General features: G+C 44.7%; 1 long non-coding RNA gene across 1 annotated transcript; it reads right to left on the minus strand.

Annotated features, from left to right (window-relative positions):
• Positions 1-15,393: 15,393 nt before the first annotated feature.
• Positions 15,394-21,594, minus strand: LOC119467737. Its single transcript, XR_005196339.1, has 2 exons — positions 21,342-21,594; positions 15,394-15,662 (listed from the first exon to the last, which is right to left on the minus strand). It is a non-coding gene; the product is annotated as an uncharacterized LOC119467737 (long non-coding RNA).
• Positions 21,595-24,281: the final 2,687 nt, after the last annotated feature.

The raw sequence follows: 24,281 nt of genomic DNA on the forward strand, positions 1-24,281 counted from the left end.
GATGCTGAAAACAACATAAGGTGACAAGGCTGACTGCATCCAGGCTCTGCTCTGAGTGCGTGGAGCACAGCGGCTGATGGGCACCTCAGAAGCCCTGGGTGGGAACATGACTCCTACTCCTTCCGTTGGAATTCTATTGCTGCTGAATTCCAGGTGGTGTGACCTGCCTCGGGCCACACAGCAGGCCAGGATTGGAAGCCAGGAGTGGGTGCCTGAGCTGCCTCCTAACCACGAGAACAGACCCAACTGCAGAGAATGACTGATTCCCGCCAGGAGTTCCAGGCTGCACTGGCCGGTTCTACCAAGGGCTGTCGGCTGAGGCTTGTGCCCCACGTGCTGGGAACATTTACATTTCCTATGTGTTATATAGAATGTGGGCACGTGTGTATCAATTTATATTTACATCAATTTATCTGTCTAGAAATCGGAAACTCTTTTCACAGCTGGCATGAAAAGGAACAAGTCATTTCTTGCTGCCAAATGAAATTACACGTTAAAGCCCTTCCATCACCTCTCCATCAAGTGTGGTTGTGTTTCTTAGGCATAAGATGATAATTGAATGCATTGGATGACTGTCATCCTACTTGAAATGTTTATCTGTGTCTATGATGTGCTGTTACTTATGACCATGGAGGCATCAGTGTGACTCCCTTCTAAAGATAACACGGTTACCTACCCCCAAGTCAAGGTGCTACTTATTTTCCTATTTAATCTGTGTCTAGATATCCAAAATGCAATGACAAATTGAGATTAGTGGCAAACTTAAAAATAAATGTTTCAGCCTCAGCTTCAAAGATGCTGTTACTAGTCGTGTGTTGAGTCCTCTGTGTAACTGCCTTCATTCTGCCGTTCACTTCACTTCATGGTGGCAGCCCAAGCAGGCCTGCCCTCATCACTCTGTGTTCTGAAACTTCTCCTGGAGCTGCACTGCAGACCCGGTTCTATCTCTGAGATGCAGCTCTGCTGTTTGTTATGCTTTGGGAACCAGTGTGAATTAGAACCAGCCCTGGAAGGTTGTGCATCAAACCAGGAAGGAATGAATAACTTCCATCAGACATCCCTATATTTTATGTCAAGCCTCTGCCATGTCGTCTGGAAGAAAATCCATTTAATGAATGCCATTCTCGGGAGCTGGGCCAGGCTCCCGGGCTGGACAGGGTTTGATACCTGAGGTTGGAACCACAGATGAAAACATGGCCAGTGATCAGACCCCAGTGAAATGGACAGGACGCCGCACCTGTGTGCCTGGCTTTCATTATGAAGTAATGACAGAGCACGGCTTTGGGGAGCATCCTGTTACAGTTTCATTTGCTCCTGATAGAGCTGCTTAGGTCAGCCCTAGTCCACCATCCAGTCCAGCTCCATGTCTCTGCTTCCCGCAGACATTCGGCATCAAGCACAGCCCAGGAAGGAGGGCGTCCGAATGACCTCACGCCCACACACTCGTTTGAGAACCAAGGCCTCGGCCTCTTTCCACTTTGCCTGCATTAGTTGCAAATCCCCCTTGTCCTTTTTAATTTTTAATTACCATTGTCTGTTCACCTTTGTTTTACCCATGACATCTTCAATTTAAACAGTATCAGAGAGGTTGATGCGAACAGTTTTCTTTTCAGCTTAAGTGACTGCAGCTCGTTTAGTTGTTAATTATGCAGGGAGGTTTGCATGGCTGAGGCTGGTAATTTGAATATGCTCTTGATGTCAGGGCTCTGTCTGGGCGGCTGAGCTTGTAAAAGGATTATGATGATGTATATATGGTTCATGGCTAAGTGGGCTAATGAAAGCACCTCATTTAATCAAACACAATTAATTAAATTAACTTATGATATTAACCCATCTTTTCGTGCATGTATAATTTATATTAATTGATTTGCTGCATTCGAGTTGACCAATCAGGTGGGTTGCTGGCAGCCTGAGGACTAAGAAGGTGTCATTAGCATTACTTTGATGCAAACCATAATTGATGGGTCAGTGTGTTTTAGGGAAGTAGCAAAAGCTTTGCTAATTGTCATAAGAAGTTGAAATTGATTGTGTCTGCATTAGTACATAAATTTAAATTGATTAATGTTTTGTTCTAAAATTAATGTCCATTCTGGATGGGTGATACAATGCTTTATTTATTGGATTCATTAATGCAGACTAAGGAAAAAAGCGTGTTGGAGTTAGGTAACTGAGGGTAGATCGTTAGGAGTGAGTTCTGTGGAGCCAGCGCAGAGACAGCAGCGTCCGACACACAGGCTGTGCTCCCAGCTGCACGAACCCTGCTCTTTAAAAATGTCTGAGTGTGAGAGCGTCTAGTGAGACCATCCACGCTGAGCATTTAATTAAAGCTCCTTTAAAGACAATTACAACGGCAAGCACCTTTACTGTGGCAAACCGTGTGGGGTGCTGTGGACGGAGGTCACGTTCTAGAAACATGATCACTTTCCGGCTGAGGCTCGGATGTTCAGCGTCATCTCAGTTTATACTAACCTCCCCTACAAAAAAAAAGAAAATGCTCTCCAACTTGCTTAAATTGCAATTTATACTTTACAACCAATTGACAGAGATCATGAAATCTGAAATCACAGACGCTTTATTAGAGCATAGAATTTAAGCCTAGGCTGCGTTTTTCATAGATGCTCTTATGGGGTGATTTTTAATCTGAAGATTCTCTAGTTAATGTGATTTGGGACCTTGCGTGTGTTTATGTTTTCAAACCGGCATTTAATTTGGTGGACTTTTCTAACCTGAGGTCTAATAGTTCAAAGAATTGTGGCTAAAACCATTTGCATCAATAACAAAAATATGTATTTAGATTATCACTAAAAACAGAAACAAGAGTGAAGGGAGAGTAAGAGATCTACTGAAAAATTAGTTTAATTCATTTATAACTCCTTTTCTTACCAAGGAAAGCTTAACATCTGCTTCTTATAAACTAATTTAAATAGAGAATGTGTAATGCATCCTTTTACCAAATGGCTCTTTTTTTATTGATGGAATAAAGCAGTTTGGCTGTTCGGTTTTACTACAGTGCATTCATGCTCTTAGAAATGAGACATCTCTGTTTTCACAAGGAAACATTTTGAACTTCACACGCTAGAGAGAAGATTAGATATCTCTCTTTGCTGTCTTACGAAGTATGTAAAGTATTATTTACAGACAGTTTCCTGAGTCTGAAACAGTTGAATTATATTCGAATATCACTCCATGTGGTGGCACTATAGAGTCACAGACAATAATTGCTTCTCTGAGAGCAACTTCTTCTTAACTTTTGTGATTGTGTTAATGGATGCGTTGCACTTGTTTTCTGTCGTCAGATTTTAAGGACAGCAATTCAAAACCAAGTCCTATTATTCTGAGACAGCAGTGATGAGCTCTGCCATGGCTGCGGTTGTATGTGCTGTGTGGGGAAATGAAGCTCTTATTACTTGTTTAAATTATGTTTAGTGCTTCTCTTTGATGTATCCTAGAATTATACATGCCTGGTATCTGCTGTATGCATAAAGTACATTTGTATATGTGTAAGCTTATTAAACATCCCGCACGTAACTGGCTTGGATCTGAATATTCCCACGTTGTGATTTTCTCTTCAAGATGAAAAAAGAGAGTTCATCGCTTATTCTGGAAATATTACAATTGAAATCTCCTCTCTGTTTTAAGAAAGTGATTTCCTTAAGACACACGATACAGAAAAAGAGCTCTTCTCCCTAATACTGGATTATTCTTCAGCGGCTAATGGAACTGAAAACCGCAGAAGCCGAGCTGGGGGCAGAGAGCAGAGGGCGGTGTCGTGTCAATACAGTCTAATATTTTAGGAAAACAACCGCAGAGACAGCTTTAGTTTTACAACGTGAATGTTTATAGCATGATCACTTAAAAATTTTAGCTGTCTTAAGAATTGTTATTGTGCGGATGCTGCTTTTGATGTCATTTTAAAGCACAGAAGCAGGAAAACTGGCTGTAGACACATTCATGCATATTGGCAAGGGCAGGATTCAAATGAATATCTTGGGAAACATGTTTAAATTTATTTGCTGGCTTTTCTTAAGGTTGGGAAGGTAACAAAGATAGTGATTTAAAATAATATTGTCTTAATTTAGCAGTTATGTGAATGGGTCACAGATGTTCCAAGGGAAAATTAACATTGTTTTGTTGAAAACAGAAACAAGCGTAAGTCTATGCAGAATGTGGTGGCAGTGGGAATAATTATTTTGTTAATCAGGTAGTGGTTTATACTGAGGCATTGCAGGGCTTTTTATAAATGTGGCACTCGGGTGAGCTGGGCTGGGAGGCCGAAGGCTGAGGAAGGCAGGGACCCCTGGCTCCCGAGCTGCTCCGCCATTGCCTGGGTGGAGATGCAAGCCTGAGTCCCAAGACAAATGCAAGAATTTATAGACCATGCACTACTTCCTGCTTCAGCACCAGGCTGGGAACAAGCACTGGGTTTTGTTAGGAACGCATTTCCGAATAATCACTCTGCGTTCATCTTCATACTCCCGGCTGAAAGGCCGCTGCTCTGTGTCTGAGATCCCAGGTAGAGCAGTCCTGCCGGCAGTAGGTGTCACTGCAGTCAGTAAGAATTATTCTGGAGATTGCTCAAGGACAGAAAATGATTTCTAAAGTCCAAAAGAAAGAATTATCATAAAATGCTGGGCAGGTAGCCTGGGAATAGTTTTATAGCATGTTGTGCTGAATATTGAGTTATCATAGTTTTAATGATTGACTGGAAAGAAAACCACTGTTGAAATCCTTTTCCATCTCTTGCCACCTGAGAGGGAGTAGCAGTGTTTCCTGTCTCCATCCTCGGAAGCGGACAGGCAACAGCTCCCATGCAAGGTCCAGCGTTTCTTTTCTGTGTGTTCTCTTCTTTCTCCGCGTGTCCAATCCAGCATGTCAAGTGAGTGTATCACTTGTCAAAACATGTTTATGATCTGAACGCGGCAAAGCTGATTGGGGCTTTGGGTAAGACGTTTTCAATGCACCTTTAAGAGCCCCTTTCATAGTTACTTTATTATATATACGCAAAAAAAGTTTTCAGAAAGGGAAAAAAAATCTCTTTTAAAAGGCAATATGCCACTAAGTGTTTATTTTTAAGGCTACTTCATGAATATTTGCAAGAATTTTCTTAGTACTGCCTGCACACATAATGCTACAGAAGATCAAAGTCATTATTCATGTCAATTTTATGGTTGCCATATGGGGTTACTGAACAATGCTAAAAGTGCACTTTCATCTCTCACATTAGACTCCTAGGTACAGGCAATGACGACACATTCTAACAGTCATTTAGGTTTTGCTTCATAGACAGAGATATTTTGCCCATAGGCTATCAATGTCTTCTTGGGTTATATTTCTTAATGCTCTAAGGATAAAGATTTTATAATTCAGCTCTTTTAATTTACACAGCTTAATTTTGGTTCTATTTGTCATTTGCTTAGACAAAAAAAAAGGTGTACAGTTCAGGAATCAGATCCCTTCTAGTGATGCTATCGAGACGATTTTGCAAGTAATCTGAGCAAGATGAACTAGGTTTTGTCAGAAGTTGCTTTGCCTTAGATATATGTACTGCTTATTCAAAAATATTTTTAAAAGAATATATTTTGTCCTCAGGCAGGCAGGTGAATCACTGAAATGACCTGTTCGATCTCATAAACAAAATCTCTTAGTTCTGCTGTGTTTTCTACCCCATCAAAAACAGTTGGAGAAGGTGTGACACCCTACCTGACCTTCAGAGTAGTGTAATATGGGATCTCATGACAGTTCTATGGGAAAGTACAATTATCTATCAGAAAAGGTTGGCATAGCTGAATTCTAGTCAAACAGCAAGCCGAGAGGAGTGTTCATATTACCATTACTTGAAAGCTGTTTATGGAGTTACTGTTTGCTGTTAACTTCTGTGCGTGTACAAGGAGCAAACTATAAAAACACACACATGTACCTCAAATATATCTGAATAAACCAATAACCAAGAAATATTTACATAAAATTAAACATTATGCAGAAACACGTAACCTCTCAGGAAAAAAAGTAACTTGTGTTTTAATCTATGATATATTTTATGCTAAAATATTTGATTTCTTTTAAAACTTTCATTTTAATTAAAATATTGTTTTTAAAAATAGAATGCTTTCATAGATTAGGAACATACATTTCATGTTTAATGTAAGATGATCTGTAATAGGAACCAAATTTTGCATTTTGTGCTTTGCATACGGACATTAAATCAAAGCTCAAAATCCAGTGATTTCTGCGGTGGTACATTTCATTATCACGTAAACTCTTTGCTTGGATATACCATCTATGCAATGCGACCTGCTGTGATCATTTTCTCATCAGCCCACGGAAGGGGGAAGGCCTTTATTTCTCCGCTATGAAGAACGATACATGGGGACAGTTAAACTTAGGGGAAGGATTTCATTTCAATGTGTTGATAATAACGCTATGATTAATTAGCATAGCTTAGACAGAGCAGGGTAGTTTTGAAACTGCCCTTCAGATTATTTTCTCATGAGTGATTACCCCTGTAATATTTATAACCCTGGAGTCTCCATATAACCTTGTGTTTCTTGTATTTCTAGAAATTGATTTTTTTTTTTATCGTTTGTGGCAAAATAAGCTAAGCCCAGTGGAGTTCAAGCATAGGAACATATCAAGTCAATGATGCTTATTGTCTTCATAGGCAGTGAGGTCTCAGGGTCATGAAGCTTCCCAGAGCCTCTGTCTCACGGTTTTTTCTCAGCTTGTGCAGAAGAGACCAGGGTTAAAGCTAGGCTACTCATAGCACTTAAAAAAAAAAAAAAAGGGTCGTGTAAAAACAAAATTTTGGTTTTAAAAATGCAGAGAGCATAATAAGGCTAGAAATATTTCATGCTCTTAAGAATTCAAATTAAAAGCAAACCAACAGAAAGGATGTTGACTTTAGAAATGCCATTTTTTTAAATGCCTCCTGCAAAGATGACTACAATTTGTAGGAGAAAAAACATACCCACAAATATACAGGACACATTTGGAAAAGTTACAGCCAACAATGTTGCCATTTCCCTATTATAAAAATGCACTTAGCATTTTAATTATTTTATATTTGATATTATAACATTCACAAATATTAGTTTAAGAATAAAAGGTGTGCAAAATTCCACAATGCCAATGATAGTATGGAACTTACGCATTCCTGTATTAAATGTCTACACACAGCCCCCAAACATAAGGGACTGGCAGGGCAGCAATTCAACTACATTTCTAGTCGTTGTTAGGGAATTTTGGAACACAGTCCCTCACTTGGAGCTGCTGCAACCATTTTGATATTAAGCTACATTCCCCATCTGCCAGAATGCTATTTCACTTTGTCCTTGGTCTTATGCATTTTATAAAGAAGCCACAACATATATGACTGCTATGGTATTTCCTTGGTAATGTCGTGCTAAGAGTTAGTGCTGTCAACTGTTAAGATTTGAGCTAAGGTGTCTCTAACACACATGATCCTGTCTGTACACACGATGACCACTTTGGACTATGTAAAATTGCCAAGAAGAAGTTGTGCTGTTTTTGTGTATGTGTTGGTGCATATGAAGACAGAGATGACACTGGTTGTTAATAAAATTTGAAATACATACCTCAAAATAATCACAAGATTAAAAAATAATTATCATCCCAAGATAAAAATGCTAATATTTAAAATTGAATTTGAACTACAAAAATTAGCATTGGGGGGTAGATGTATATTTACGAACCTTTTAGGAAAAATTTAGTATTGACATTTTCTATTCTATTATAGTCTATATTACATTTCTATTATAATTCATTAATTCTTAGACATATGCATGAAACACAGAATTGTTAAAAGTAGTGTTTGGTTAGCATAATACCCAGGAAGGCTTGCTTTTGTTTCTATGGATCATGGCTAGGGAGCAAAGAAAGAAGAGATTAATCCCAAGTGTAAGAATTGGTTATCTGTGTAAGCTGGCCCCAAAGGGAAATTTTCCAGATAGGTTTTCTTGTCCCTTGACACCATCCCGTCAAAATCATATTTGCCCCCTTGTCACGTTACTTTAGCAGGGGAACAGGTGCCCATGTGTATTGATCAGTGGTCATGGCAAAGGCTCTTATTAGATGTGGAAGGTACCAGGAAGGCGTGAGCAGTGGAGGCGAGAGGGCAGGACAGGTTATTGATGACGGTAATAACGGAGAGCAGGGGGCTCCGACACCACGGCCGTAAAGTTGGCCGGATGAGCACATCAGTGTGGATATGTTGAGGGAAAGAGACAACATGAAGAAGTATGGTGTGCGGCTTCCCACCTGGCAGAGTTATTAAAGTTCATTGAAGGAAGATGAACTGTTTCAATATGTTAAACACTCGAGGCTGTTCAGAGAGAGTTGCTGTCACAAGAAGCACCACTGTTTGGGGAGCTTTTGCGGTGTTTTTTTTTTTTTAGTTTCTCCTTTTGGAAATTTGAATTTGTTTTCAGACCAGCACTAGCTCTGTATCTTAGCTCTCGGCACAAGCTTTGGAAAAGCAAATAAACGCAGCATCTCTGCATGAACTTGGAAAGCCTCTAATTTCTGAAAGTTGCCAATCAACTTGTGAGTCAACAAGATGCTGCATATTTTTAAATATTAATTTACTCATTCGTGTGCTATGATGTCTTCCCTAGCCGGCTTTGCTGAGCACACACCACTGGCAGGTTATTGGATGTACACACATGCTGAGCCTGAAATGGCTTGGTGTGGGTTGAAGACGTCGTGGTGGAAATTCAACATTTGACCAACATAATTTGGAGTCAGAATACACCATTTTAAATTATCCTACAGTAATTAATTTTGAAGTCACAAAAATATTAGGAAAAATAATTCTACATTTTTGCTGGAGCACAGAGAGCTCTAACTTAAGAGACAGGGAATTCTCAATATACATTTTGCTTCAGGGTTAAACTTTCTTCCTCTGCAGAAAGGTCACGGCAGGATTCAATGTTTTTAATCCTACTACAGTGTAATGACATTTACAGGGTGTTTGCAAATGTGTACTAAGCTGCCCTGTCCGGAGCTGTGTTTTATTGTCGCACCTTGATTAGCCCTGCCTGCCACCCTGGGCTTTGTGTGAAATCACAGCTAGACACAAAGCAGAGAAGAGGCGGGCAGCACGCGGACCATCAGGCGTCCTCACCGGGGCGGACACAATGCCACCGGGCACTTCCAGGAATGCTTTGGTTTTGTTTGGTTCTGGTTCCTGCCGTGTAATGGAACATAACTCGATAAATCAACTCACCTTTGTAGGTTTCCAGAATAAAAAGTTGTCTTTTTAGAAAGTTGGTGAGTTCTGTGGTTTTTACTCATTTAAAAACTATGACATTTCCACAGTTATACGTCCCATATTCTCCCATAAAATTTGGCATTTTATGTACTATTCCTTCCTCCAAATGGGCTTTCAGAACGATCCTGCCGTCGTCTCCCTTGAATGTGTGTTTGTGGAGTTGTCTGTTGTGTTTTTTCACACATTTCTGTGTTTTGACCAAGTTGGAATTGGACATAGGGTCCTTCTAATTTGCAATCGTACTTGGTGGTTTTGTTCTTTTTGCTTTTCCTTAAAAGAGTATCTGATATTTGAAAAACAGGATAAATATACTAAAACCGTTTTGCAGAACATTGCTGCCCAGTTTCAACTCAAGATTCTTAATTCTATTCGATCCCTGAGAACTGGTCTAAGGAGTCTGTTCCATGCTGGCCACAGCCCCATATAAATAAACCAATTTAACGCTGTCTTCTGTCCTCACAAAAATAAAACGTGTCCCTGCTCAGTGAGGCCAAGAGCAGCAACTCTATTTAAAACAGGTTTATCACCGCATTACTTCCCGGCAGTATAGACAGGGCCTCCGAAGTCCCCTCCCCACCCCTGCACAGCCGCACGGCATTGTTTAATTAAAGGCCCAGTCAGGGGACCAGGTGGATGACTCATCGGCATTAAGCAGGTGGCAATTACCAGGTGGCGAAGGGGCTGGTGTACACAGACAGGTGGGATGTGATGCTCTGCATGGGGCCAGGAGAGGAACGCAACTCTAGGCCCCTGCAAAGCTGACTCCTTCAAAGAAGGAGGCTTTCGGAGGTAGAAGTCTTTTAAGTCTCTCAATAGGGAAAGCAACCCGATGATAACGTGAAGCAGCGATTTTACTGATGAAAGTATTCCTATGTTGCAAAGTACCCTTTTTACGTGGGAGAATGGCCATGCTTTGGGGAACACAGCTACTCTCCAATTTGTTTCCTGTGCAAGTCTATCTCCCACTTAAGGTGGGGATCCCTCCAGGCTGTGTAGCGGGGTGACACCTGCAGAATGGAGATGCTCACCTGGCGGGACGGGGGCACCTGCTGCAAGCCAGGCCTCCGCCACAGTCCCCCACCGCTCCCTGCCCTAACCTGCCTTGTTCACCAGAGCGCTTGGCACAGCCAGGCCCGTGTCAGTGTCTGGTATATGTACTCGTTCACACTGTCTCTCCCTACCAGCTGGGAAGCCCCATACTGAAGCTCCTGTGAATGATTTTTCAGCTAGAGACCCAGCGTGTCTAAGCCCACCACATGGCAGGGGCTTGGCGAGCCAGCATCTCAAGGGTGAGGCAAACCAGCATGGCAGCTGACAGCATCTCCCCTGCACAGATGGGAGCTTTGAAACTCAGGCTGGTGTGCTGAGGCCACACCCTACTCTTTTATGTTCTGTTTGTAAAACTATCATTGTCTAATTCTGCATGCCCTACAGTGGTTCAAATCCAACTGAAACCTGTCCTTTGACCATGCCTCGGTCTTCCAGGTTTGTGTGTTGCGTTGTCCTGTAAATATTGCAACACTGCTGCTTAAACACGTGTGCAAGGTTAGATGATTTTATGTAGTTTGTAATTAAATCTCGGTTGCCCCTATAGACTGAGCACCGTTTAACAGATGACGTAAAGAGATATTAGAGCGATCAGACGTCCTTTCAGGTTCATTCTTTCCGCATCGTGCTCCGCGCTTAGGCCAGCAGCTAAGCGCGCTTTTTTTCTTGGCTAAGTTGAATCCAAACTCTGCAAGAAGATAATTCAAGAAACTTAATATAGTCTTGCAAGAATTTTACAATCATAGAGTAATTCCTTTTTTTCCTCTCTAAATGTGACTTTGAAATTTTCTTAGGAACAAAAGGAGGTAGGCTGCCCTCCTATAATGATTTTCAAAAACATAATGTTTTAGATTTAAAAAGCCTACATGACTCTGACACACCTACTTTCCCTTGGAAGTACAGAGCTGTCTCCCACACACGCGGGAGCACACAGCCACACGCGCTTTGCCACACGATGCTTTCCACACACCTTAAGCACGCGTTGCTGCTCCCTGAGTCCCCGGCTGTTAGCGTTTCCTGCCTTAGCAAGTACTGAGTTCTCATCAAAGCCATCGCTCATTGCTGTACTCTTTCCATGAATGTTACCTGCCACCCCTGAGTGACGCACGCTCTATGCACGCTGCTCATAGAGAAGAAGGGCTTTTGAAAGTATCCAAGCTGCAAAGGGGACAGACACTTGCCAGAACCTGGGAGGGAGTAGGAGGCAGGCAGGTTCCGGGGGCCCGGAAGTGTGGAGGTGCCTGAGGCCTGATCACAGGGCACCTCTTTACAGACCGTTAGCCAGTGCATCCTTGCTGGGAATCTGAAACGCTGTGTGCTTTGTGTTTGTTTGCCTTGGTTTGGGTTTTTATTTTCTGCACGCTGAAACTCCCATGGGACACACATCCTGGGTATCCCTCACGGTTGAGAAACAGGATCAACGGGTGAGAACTCTGGCTTAGACCCACACATTTCTTCGGTGGTTCAAACACCTATCTTTCAACTCTGAAGAAATGTGTGGGTCTAAGCCACCTTGTGTGGAGACACGTCTTTTTACAGTTTTGCTTCCTCTTCTTATACATGACGTCATACCTCAGTTCAGAATCCTAACGCTTCTACGAAAGTCAACAAGATAAATACAATCCCTCTGATTAAACAATCGAGAAGACCACGTTTTCTATAGCATTTATTTTTTGTGCTTTCTGCAAAAGGGAAACGCGTCTTCTGACTCCAGACTTCACACACGCCCAAGGTGGAAGAGGTCCTTTAGAGGAAAGGTGGAAGGTCCAAAGGACATTTAAAGGAAAAAGCAAACTCAGAAACTCAACCTTAATGTTGACATGATTCCGTAACGGACCACCCTCAAGGAGGAATCGGCTCCGTGGGCATTTGGCATCCCCGCGTGTGAGGGATCCCCGAGGACCCTGCCTTGTCGAGGAGTCTGTCCCGCTCCACCCTGTGCCCTGGTGGCTCTGCCCGAGGCCAGCACCCAGTGCGGGGGCGCCTTGCCAGGCAAACAGGTGGTGCGCCGGTGGGCCTAGAGCTGCCTGCCACGCATTTCTTGAAGGCAGCTTCCCTGCTAGAGACGGTCTTGTTTATTTGAATGGAACTCTGCTTACAGACTGCATGGAATATTTGCCCATGTGCTCTATTAAGGTTCATTTTCATGTTTGTAATTAGCTGCTTGGAATGAAGTTTGGACTGAGCACAGCAGAGACGATGCTCAAGAGTGGAAAGCAACTTTCCCTGAGGCCCACCTTGGCATCAGCTCCCCCTGCCCCACGTCACGCAGGAGGATGAGTGGGAAGGCCCCTGGCCTTGGCTCTCTGCCCTTCCCCAGCCGGGGTCTCTCTCAACACTCAGCTTCTCTTGGTTCAGCCTCCGTGCTCCTGCAGGACGGAAATGCCCGGAGTGGGGCTGGACGCGCCCCTCAGCTCCAGCTCCCTTTCCTTCCTGCATCTCCGCAGATGTGAGCCTGGAATGAAAGCACCCACCTTAGGGACCAGCACCTACTCTGCGCCCTGTTCTCTTGCAGGAAATCTACTATGCGCCTTCCACCAGAATCTTCCTTTCTATTGACAGATTGGTCCTTTCGCTTTAATTTTTCTCTTTTTGAGAAAAAAAGATGATGAAAAAGTTCATCATCTTTTTTTTGTTTGTTTGTTTTTTGGAGACAGAGTCTCGTTCTGTCACCCAGGCTAGAGGGCAATGGCGCAATCTCAGCTCACCACAACCTCTGCCTCCCGGGTTCAAGTGATTCTCCTGCCTCAGCCTCTTGTGTAGCTGGGATTAGAGGTGTATACCATCACACCTGGCTAATTTTGTATTTTTAGTAGAAACAGTATTTCACCATGTTGCCCAGGCTGGTCTCGAACACCTGACCTCAAGTGATCCACCTGCCTCAGCTTCCTAAAGTGCTGGGATTGCAGGCATTGGCCACTGCACCTGGCCTTATTTTAATTTTTTGAGAAAGGTAGCCACAGGAGGAGAGAGATGGGATACATGGCATCCAGTTAAGGGAAGTATTAGAATTCATGGTATCAAGGATGATGAAATTTTTTTTTGTTTTAGGGATTTTGAAACACATTAAGAAATTAGAAATAATTGTGTCCAAAGTGCCACATGCCCTGACGGCGTGCACATCATTGGGCATTGATTTTGTGCCTTTGCCAGCTACACAGGCAAGAGTCAAAAGCAAGGAAAGATAGGAAGGCTGCCCTGAACGCTTCTGCAGGGTGCCTTTGTACAGGAAGGAGGCTTTCTCCATCACACACAGTTCGAATGTTCAGTCTTTATGGTTTTCCTTCTGTTTTCCCACCTCTTCCTTTCCTGTGTAAAATAGAGACTTACTGAGCCAGTGCCTTCTAAGGCCATTTCTTTCGGGTGTCCGTAACAGCTCCGGCCTGGAAACACAAACATCTCACCCCCGCTTCTGCCTTCCGTGGCCTCCGTGGCCCCACGCTGCACACCCCACACCTTCCTCTTTTCAGAAGGCCGGAAAGGCACTGCGCCCACCAAGAGGAGTTCACGTGAGGCTGCGAGTGGTCACGCCCCGGCTGAAGCCCCTGGGGTGCTTCCGCTCTGGAGCCTCGAAGTCGGAGTCTCTCAGGTGGGAGAGGGCTTCAGGCCCGTCCTGTCATTTGGAAAGTGATGGAACTGATGCCCCCAAAGCGATCTGTATATGACAACTGAAGGGTAAACAGAGAAATTTTCATCATCCTCTGGATCCTTTCTAGGATGGAAACACAGGCTCTCATCTTTTTCTTTCACTGCATGCAAGATCGAGTCATTCATTTGGTCATCTTTCATTCATTCATTCAATAAGTGTGTGTCACGTATCACTGGCGACTTCCACCTTGGAAGCTGCAAGCCTGGGGATTCAGGTCCCTGTCCCCCAGGAGGGGACTTTCCTGAGACCTCAAAGGAGCCCCTGTCAGTGCTGACAAAAAGGGGATCTGATGAACCAGTTCCTGATGAGCTGTTAGCTACTGATAAGTACTTAATGCTCCAGGGTGTTAAAAATGAAATGTAGGGAGCATGAGGGGACCCCTGTATAACCCAAAAGGCTTTCTAGGACCCACCCTGTCTACACTGAAGCCTGGGCTTTTAAAGTAGAGAAAATTTTTAGTAAATGCACGCTGTAAGTCGAATCCTGGTCTGTTCTACCAAGATGGGAGGTTAACAGTCTTAGGTGACAGTGTGGGCAGGTTTGATTGGGAGGAATTAATTGTGAGGCATGGCCTGGAAAGCTAGAGGGCAAAGAAACTAAAAGAAGAGTGTGGCTACCCCCGCGGGAGGATGTCTGGGTTTAGGGGAGGAGGAAAGGGTCTTCGGATGGGGAACCACCACTACCAGCAAAGGCACAGACAGGGGCTCCGCGACTTCACAGAGGGAGTGTGCGCCCGGCTGGAGAGGTGCAGGAGCACGGAGGCCAGGACCTGCTCCTGGGGGCTGCCTGCCTGTGCTGAATTATTTGAATATGGAATCTCAGTGATTTCATTCTCATGTTTTAGAAATCCTTATGCCCATTTTAGGGATGATGAAACTGTGGCAGGATGAGGCTAATGAAGGGATTTAAAACATGTCCAGAATGTGCACCCGCCCAGCCAGGCTGCAGGCCGGACTTCCACCCCGGGACCTCTAACAGGGCCCTGAGCTTAGTGTGTGGCCCAAAAGTGGGGCATGGGTTCTGCCCAGCCTGGCACAGAGGAAGCTGCTGCCCTGCGATGGCTTCCTCACCCAGCCAGGCTGGGGCTCTTTGTGAAGTGGGAGGCAGCCCCCAGACTGACACTTGGGCTGGGAGGACAACCACATGCTCCTGTTTCTCTGTTTTAAGGAGACAGTGAGGCCACAGCAGCTGTGGAAGGTGGAGCGCAGAGAGAGCCTGGAATGGCTGAGGGAACTTACAGCAGAAACGCAAATGTAGACACGGTCACACTCCTGCACGCGGCTTGGCCGGGTCTGGCTCAGGGCCTCGTCCTCGTGGCCCAGCGTGCAGCTGGAGCAGCGGCAGAGGTTCGTGGCCACACGTGATTCCCCAGCTTCGCACATGGGCCACATGAGCTCATCTATAATATCAATACAATGCCAAGTGTTTTATTTAGATGGAGTTTTCTCATAAGATTCTGGGAAAGGAGTATTCACTGCCACCTCGGAGCACCCTGGTTTTTATTAATCTGGTCACGTTCAGAGACGTTTACTCAGTCACCACTTCCTTCTCAGACGCACCGTCCACAGGTGCGCCATTAGCATGGAGGAATTCGAGGAGCAGAAGGGGGTTCAGCTGCATGTCTCCCTTATTACTCAGGATTCTTCATTTCTCATTATAAGGTAAGTAAGACTGGATGACCTACATTAAAACAAAAATCAACAGCCAATTAGCTGAGTTCAAGAGAGAATGCGGCCTGCTGAGCTCCGCGTTGTGCAGAGTGAAAATCGCCGTTGCGTGCAGGTTTTCAGGGAGTTAGCTGGCGTAGACAGAAAGATGGCATCTCACTGAAAGGGAACCCAGGCCGGCTCCTCCCCTTCTCTGCCAAGGCTTCCCTTCCGGAGAGGACGGTGCATGTCTCCTGTGTCCTGGATGAGACTTGTGGCTCTCTGGCATGGCGGAATGGCCATTCCCCATGATCTGTGGTGCTGGTGTTCTCACTAATTCCACCACTTGGCATTTTTGTAAACTTAGAACAGGGGTTAGAAAGACCAGGGAATCCGGGACGGAATAGTATAGAATTAGAAACAGTCCTCATCTCTTTTTAAATAAATGGAATGCAACTATGAAACGTGCCTCTTAAAGAACCAGGCTCTTTACAACCTTCGTTTTCTCTCTTCGATAGCCAATCATTCACGAGCATTTTTCTTGTGATGAAACATACGGCTGATTGATTTTTCAGCTGAAGAACCTTTTCTGCTGTGGTGACTATGTGTGTGTTCATGTTCATACACGCATGCATCGTGCATAGCTGTACACACATGACTGTGGGCCTGGGTGTTCACAAGGGAGCTGGGCGTGTCTCCTTCTGGGTTTGACCCCTCTCACAGCAGAAACCAACCGGCTGAGAGCAAGAGGGGCCCGGCTCTCCGTCTTCGCTCTGGACAGCACTGCCCAGTCCATGCAAGACTCAGCTTTTCCATTAGAGACGTGGAGAGAGCACTCACCCAGGTTGCAGGTATGAGGCTTAAGAAGGCGGGGGCTGCGTATCCTGCACCCATGTGATGCCACATGACCTGGTTGGGACCCCTGAGAATTTCCAAACGCTGCTGTGAGAAGCAGGCCTACCACTTGCCCTTCTGTACTGGGGATGCACGGTGGGTTTCTGTCTGCCTGGGAACCAAGAGAAGGCCAGACCAGCGGGCCCTGGGGGCACTAGTATGGAGGAGGTCAACGGCCCCACAGATGAACTCCGTGGGAGTTTATGTGAAAAAGCTAAAAGCGATTTTGCTTATAAAAAGCTCCAAATTACTGCTGATAGTCCAGTTAACTTCCCCAAAATATATGCATACATTATGGGAGAGTCAACCACTTTCTAATGAAAGAAGCTGTGAATTCTACACCCAAAGGCTCAAGAGTCCTGAGCTGGGCTGTCAGGAGCCCCCTGCTGGGCAAGGAGCAGCTTAATTTTTTTCTCCAGCGATGCTGGGTGCTGGATGCTGGGTGGTGGATCCTGGGTGCTGGATGCTTGGGGCTCGGTGATGGATGCTGGGTGCTGAGTGCGGAGTGCTTGGGGCTGGCTGCTGGGTGCTGGATGCTGGGTGCTGATCACCTCAGAAAACACTGTGGACTTGAGGGAGCCCTGGATCCCTGAGGCCTATTAATATCTGACATTATTATGTAAGTTGCTCTAGAAGGTATTTTTATTCCAAAGTAGAGTAATTAAATGCACGGTAGGTGGACACAGCTCTATACCAATGACTCCCTTGTGGCAAAGGACGGGGCCAAGAATTAAATGTGAGAATAATATTCACTAAAATAATGATGACCATTAAGGGAAGACTTAGCTGCCTCCTGGCCTTGTGAAGGCTCACAATGCTGAACCGTGGGCCTCTCACTCCTCACACTGAGAGAACAGCGTTGGGCCAGGATTGATTTTGCCGCTTTCCCTTTAAAAATCACATTTCAGAGAAGGCAGTCACGCCAAGGCTTTCCTATGCCCCAGCCGATCTGCCGGCCGCACGGTTCTGCTTTTCCACCCCCTACTGTACCTGGCTGCCCGATTCATCTTTCTCTATGAACATGTGCTGTTTAATGCAATTGGGCCCAATGAGGCAGCGCCCGGCTGCGATCAGCTCATCCGTCTTGATTTGCGCCTTGGCTGACACAGGAGCTGCCCTGGGACATAGGTTAGGTCACTGAGTGCCCATTACCCCCTCGTTTGCACACTCTTGCTCCCCATAACCACCTTCCTGAAGCCAAATCCAGATGATTTGCGCCAATTTCATGGAGGCACGGGCTGGAACACCCGCTCACCTTCTACATGGCTGAGTTGCACAATCGCGCACACGTGTCTTCAGCTGCTGTGACCATCAAAACGCAGATTTCCCTCCTTCCTGTGGGCTAGATAGAGCTATGAGGGCTGGAGGTCTCAATTATAAAATGCCATGACACTGCCACACGATGTTTTGCAGTGATTTCACAGTGTCACTGGTGATTCTTCCAGGGCCGCTCTGAACCATGACTGAAGCCACAGTGGCCCTCAAGTGTCAGGGGACACGCTGGAACCCAGGTGGTGGATCCGTGGGTGGCCAGGAGTCAAGCGCAGACACGTGGGAGGCCGGCACGCCTCCGAGGACCAGGCGCGGCCAGCGGGCGGAGACGCAAAGGGTTCAGAGAAAATCTGCGGACGTTTTTCCATGTTAAATTTTGATATGAGAAACACATCTTCCGAATGGCTGGGCAAAGGCTTATTCAGTAGGGTGGGTGGGGAAAGAGAGACCAAGACAGAGAGAGGAGGAGGAGAGAGAAAGAGGAGAGAAGGGAGATTGGGGGAGGGAGAAATAGAGCAAGAAATATTTACTATTAAAAAAGGGTAGGGCTTTATATATTTCTCCCCCAAAATATCTCCAGTCTTCACAACCAGGGTCAATATCGTTTCTAAATCCTCTATATATACATAAAATGACTTTTACTCTCAAAGTCCTGACCGAAGGAGAGTTTGTGGTCATTTTTAATTATCAAGATTGGCGTGGCTCACTCACTCTCTTTGCCAACATTGTGACCAAATATAGTGCAAGAGTTTCAATCTTTTTAACCCAGAAATACGTTTTGGAGTCCAACACTAGGCAGGTTGGAAGGTGTCGTTTTGAAGGCGAGGCCTCCTGGGAGGCTTTTCTGACCGTCATAAAGCAGGTAAATTCTTACATTACTACAGGACAGAACTGGCAGGCTTAGGGAAGGTCCCTGCTAGGAAATCACTTTGTTTTCAGGCAAGCTTTGCCCTTGAGTTAAGAGGGATAAAAACAAAGTAAAGTGACTGTCACACTGTTTTGATCTTTAAACTTTGTGTTATGACTGTAACACATGGCAAACCTCAGCTTCTGCAGCCGCGTTAGAGGCAGCACTGCCGACAACGTTCTCACCTTAGAACATGCTTCCATCCTTACATGTTAATCCCTGCTCCTCAGCCAGACCTGTGGTTTCCTCCTCTCTTCCTCTGAGAGCCAGGCCCTTGCTACTCAAATCATGCGCAGAGGGACATCCGCATGGGCCCCACCCAGGGATTGGTTTGCCGTGCAGGGTCTCGAGCCCCACCCAGATCTGCAGCACCCCAGTGGGAATTTTCAAAGGGTTTCAACTCTAGGGACTCCTGATTCGGACAACTCTGCTCTTGCAGTGGAGTCCGTACCCACTCGACACCTGAAATGCTCCCTAGTCCACAGCTTGGGTTTGGAGCAGCATGAATCTTTATCATAAAAATCGCTATCACATTCTTCTGATTGCCTGGCAAACTATGGCACCTCTTGGCCATAACCTTTCCCAAAGTTGTAGCTCATCTTACCTGAGTCCTTCTATTATAAAAGGAAAACCCTTCCAGCTCCTTGATCCTTTCCTGTTATTTTCTGAAATGTCCATCTCTTTTCTGCCCAACCCACTTAGCTTTTGAGCCCAGGAAGGTAAGAAAGAAAGATATGGGAAGAGAGAGGCGTGCAATGGTGAGTGAGCTTTCATTTGGATTTAAAAGCCTGTGTCATTGAGGAGAGGCTGGGTTAAATGCAGGCGACATTTCTGGAATCAAATGGGGCGAGTTTTCTGTGCATTTTCCCCAATCAGATGCCATCTCTTCATCAGCAACTGGCCTTAACATGTTGTGTTTGAATACACACGTGTTCTTTCAAGCATGGCTGGGCCTGAGCATTGGTGTTTTGTTGTTTGTTTTTGCTTCTATTTTTGCTTTATTTCGCATTTCCTCATAAGTGTATATAATTTAAAACAGAATCCCCGTGTTTAGAGTAAGGTAGATCCCACACTTCCTCCAGCCATGGCCTTGTTAATTGATAGTGCAACCCTAGCATTTTTATTCTTGTGGAGATGTGGATAACCTTTTTACACTGAAAACTCCTTTGCAACCTTACAAGAAAAGCCAATTAATCAATTAGAATATCATTCTCGAATTACAGTGGAATTATGTGTCCCCTCTGCTGAAAACCATTGAAACTTGCGGTGCATTACTTCAGTTAAGAATACTTAATTTCCAAATGGCACAAACGAGCAAAGCATGAGTCACAGCACACGGTTCTCCTTAAAAGCCATCAGTGCTAATGGTTTTGAAACCGTAGAAACCTGATATGTGCTTCATTTATAGGCCAGGCTGAATCCACATAAGGGTGTAATATTTCTGCGTATATACACAATGCTTTATGTGCTGCTCCTTGTAATTGCACAAAAATAAAATGGCTTTTTCCATGCCCTGCTTCTTCCATGAGGTGTGGCGAGCAGATAGGATCGTGCTTTGCTATCACCCCACACAAAGTGCACTTACCCCGATCAATTGTAATGCTTCATAACATTCCAAGTTATGATAATCAGAGATTAGGGGGAAACAGCAAATTCCGGTGTCTGCAGAAGTACTTTTCATTGTCCTGTATCTCACCATCCCATCTGCCTGGCTTGATTCCAGACTCTTCATTCGACCCTTTTGCACAGCCATCCAGCATGAGTGAGTTTTGTTGGAATGAGGGGTGTGGAACCAGTTTCTCAAGCTTCCCAAAGCTTCAGGTTTTGTTCTCGTTTTGAGTTCTTTGTCTCCAGCATTCGTTGGAATCCTGAGATAGCAGTAATGCCGTGCTCACCACGGGAGCTCACACCTGGCCCATGCAAAGGACCTACATACATGTTTCTTCCCGGGCTACCTCCTTCCCTCAACAGAGAACAGCACTTTTTACACTTGCTGAGCAAATTGTTTTAGTGCATTAGAGCTACAGCACTAAAACCTAAGTCCATATTAGACTTCAGTATTAGTGTTTGTGTTAACTGTAAACACAAAACACAAATACTGATTTTTACGAATTGGTGTTACTAGCATTAATTTTTGTGTTAAACATGAACTTCAATACTAATTTCAATACTAATTAAATACTAATTTTTGTGTTAACCACAAATGCGTAATAAACAATGGTTAGGGGAAGAGGATGTGCAAAATCAATATTAGTTCGAAATGTTCTTATTTTGTTCCCAACATTTTGTATTAAACTGTTTATGACATACATGTTTTCCTCCCAAAATACTGCTTTCATGCTCTAGGAAAACTTGCTTTCAATTTTCAATATTCAAATGATAAATTTAGTTTCAATTCATTTCTTTAAAATGAAAACACTTGATTCTGGGAAGATTTTTCCTAATTGGCTAAATAAAGACAATTTTACTGAAATAAAAATATGCTGTTTTACTCCTATTGAAAGGTCTTAGGTTTGGGCAACAGGGAGCTGGTTCCCTGGGAGCATGGGACAAGTGCACGTCCTGAGCCCATCCCAGGAATACTGAAGTCCAGCAAGGCTGTCACCTTGGCTCTGGGCATAGGACCGCCCTTGCACTCACCACAGGACGCAGCTTGCTGGTGGGCACTCGCCCCCGACTCAGTGACGGCTCCAGCCAGGCACTGCTGCCTCCAGGTGACGCCAGGGTGGGAGGGCTTCCGGAAGCGTGTGCTTGGCATATTAACCAGCACTGGAAAGAGTAAGTCATTGCCAAAATGTATTTGCCAAGGTGGGACAGTGGATTTATTTTATGCACTAGTTTTTAAATATCTAAGTATTTGGCAGATAAGCCTCCATTTGTACTCTACCCTGGCCCTGAAAAAATGAAGCGCTGGCTGCCTACTCTGTCTCAGCACTGCATTAAAACCCACTGTACCTCGTCCTTTCCATGATGTATTTAGCCTTGAGCATGATACCTGCACCTGTAATGCAAGTCAGGCTGGGGATTCCTGGTATTATTTAAAAATCGGCACGACAGTTGCAAACTGCAGGTTGAGCAATTGGATTATGAGTTTCATGTTTTGAGAATTCCAGAGAAGAATGAATGCTCACATGTGACTCGGTAACAATATTAGCTCTCACCCTAGAGATGGCATTTTCTTGAATCTGTAATACAAACCATTGTTGATAATGTAAACACTCTTGGGGGCATTCTTACAGTAAATAATTTGAATCCACTTTTGTCAACGTGGTGTGTGGTCCAAACGATGTCATTCCACACAAATGAAAATGTGGAAACCTTGGGCTTTATTTCTTGGGAAGGGTATGGTGCTGACTCCGTGAGGCCTTGGAGCCACGTGACTTTGGGCTCCCTTGGGCTAGTGAAGAGGGTGAGTAATTTGCCTTCCTTTTCTGAATGCTGCTTTGTGTCTTCATCTGTGAAGCATGAGAATCAAGTGTGAGAAGGCTCATGCTTCGCATGGAGTGGCTGTTCCACAAACTCTTGTTTCCGCTCGGAGCTCCTGCATGTGCACTGCCTTCCCTCCATGCCCTCAGGAGACATCCAGCCTTCACCGCCTGCCAGCCCACCCAGGCTTCTGGGTTTTGGATTTTGTTTTCCTTTGTTTTTGTTTGTCTTTTGAGACAAGGTCTCCCTCTGTCACCCAGGCTGGAGTGGAGTAGCGCAATTTCAGCTCACTGAGGTCTCTGCCTCCCAGACTCAAATGATCTTCCTGCCTCAGCCTCCTGAGTAGCTGGGACCACAGGCATGTGCCACCATGCCCAGCTACTTTTTCTATTTTTTCAGTAGAAATGGGATCTCTCTATGTTGCCTAGGCTGGGACATCTGTTTTTGTGAGAATTTAGTAGTGTATTATAAAATGTGAGTAGTGATATTATTCTAGTGGCAGTATCAAAGGCGCTGTTATTAGAGTCGATGTAGGTAAACTGTGAGAACGAAGCCAGGGCTATATGCTATTTCTGTGTTAGGCCTGATTGGTTACATTTCATCTGCCCCACATGGCCAGTGCCTCGGTGTAAGAACTAACCACAGGGAGTAAAACTCATGGGGAGATATTCGGTGAACATAACTGGAAGTACTATGTTCATGGCATTTCCAGATTATATGCTCAATGTATTTTTCTCTGACCTCTAGACTTCTTCTCCAATAAAGGACCTCTACACTGAAAATGATGGGTTTGTCAAGGTAAAACAAAGGGTCATGACTTGTGCTGTGTTTCTAGAATATATTGACACTCTTTGGTGTATTGTTGTAATTGTTTTCAGATTAACATTTGGACTGCTTACTTTAACTGCACAGATTCTGACTTTAAAAAGTGTCTTGAAGTTGACAAAACATATGAAGCGTATTATTTGATCAAATAATTAGAGCAGTATGTAAGAACAGAGGTCTCCTCGTGCTCAGAGCACTGCACACCTCGGTTTCCATCTCCCCTGAGCCACCAGCACAACGTCTGGGTCTCTTGGAGAAGAGACTCTTTTCTGGCCTGTGTGTGATAAGAGTCATGCAGGTGAGCAGGTGAGCAGGTGAGGCTTGAAACTGGGGCTTAGCCCAGAAGGGTTCTTGCCTTTGCCCAGGGAAGAATCCAAGGGTGAGCTCATGGTGTTAGTGATCTTTGAGCCAGAGCTGCTTTCTGCAGAGCAGGGCAAACTCACAGGACGTGCACCAGAGTCCACGGCTCATGGGCTCCTGGCACCTATATCCACACTCACTTAGACCTGCTTTCAATGGCATGCAAATTAAGGTGTGGATCCATGCAAATTGACGGGTGAGTTACTTAGAACTCCCTAGGAAAGGGTAGCCCCTTCTAGTAATGCCATGGAAAGCACTGGTAACTTCTGGGCTGTTGCCATGGCATTGGTAAACTGTCATGGTGCTGGTGGGAGCATCTTGTGCCAGTGAGCACTGAGGGCATCCAGGGATTGCTTTCAGCAGCATCTGCTGGTTCCCATGGCTTTCTTCACTTTATCTTGTCTGGACCAGACCCTGCTTGGGTCAGCAAGGCTGTGACCCAGAAGCAAGTCCTGGCAGCTTCCTATATCAAAACCATTTATTACTTCCCACATCTTGGGGAAATAGTGTGCATGTTTTGGGAAGCGTGGATTCTGGAACACAGCAGGGCTCATGCCCCTCTGTACCAGGTTTGTGACACTGGGTGGATGTCACCCCGTATTCCTCACCTGTGACGTGATCATTGTAACCTGGTCTATCTTGGGGGTTGTGAATATTAAAACGCACGCCTGGTCTTTGTGCAGGGACTTGGTAAACACTAGTTTGCTTCCTCTTTCTCTTAAGTTGCCAGAAACTATTTTGGGATTGTAATAAAGAACCTTCCAAAGTAGGTTATTTTATGAGGTTGACAGGTCCTATTGCTTAGCTTTAAATCTCATCTTAATGAAGAGGAAGAATTCTACAAAAGTGGGCCCAGTCAGGTTCTTTCATTGTGCTTCTAATTAGAATTTAAGTTGTTTTTAATGTCAGTTCTAAAGAACCCTTGGTGGAAAATTAGTAGTTACCTGTCGACATGAAACGCACAGTGAT

The sequence above is a fragment of the Cebus imitator genome, unplaced genomic scaffold, assembly GCF_001604975.1.
Source record: "Cebus imitator isolate Cc_AM_T3 unplaced genomic scaffold, Cebus_imitator-1.0 Scaffold324, whole genome shotgun sequence".
Classification (NCBI taxonomy): Eukaryota; Metazoa; Chordata; class Mammalia; order Primates; family Cebidae; genus Cebus; species Cebus imitator.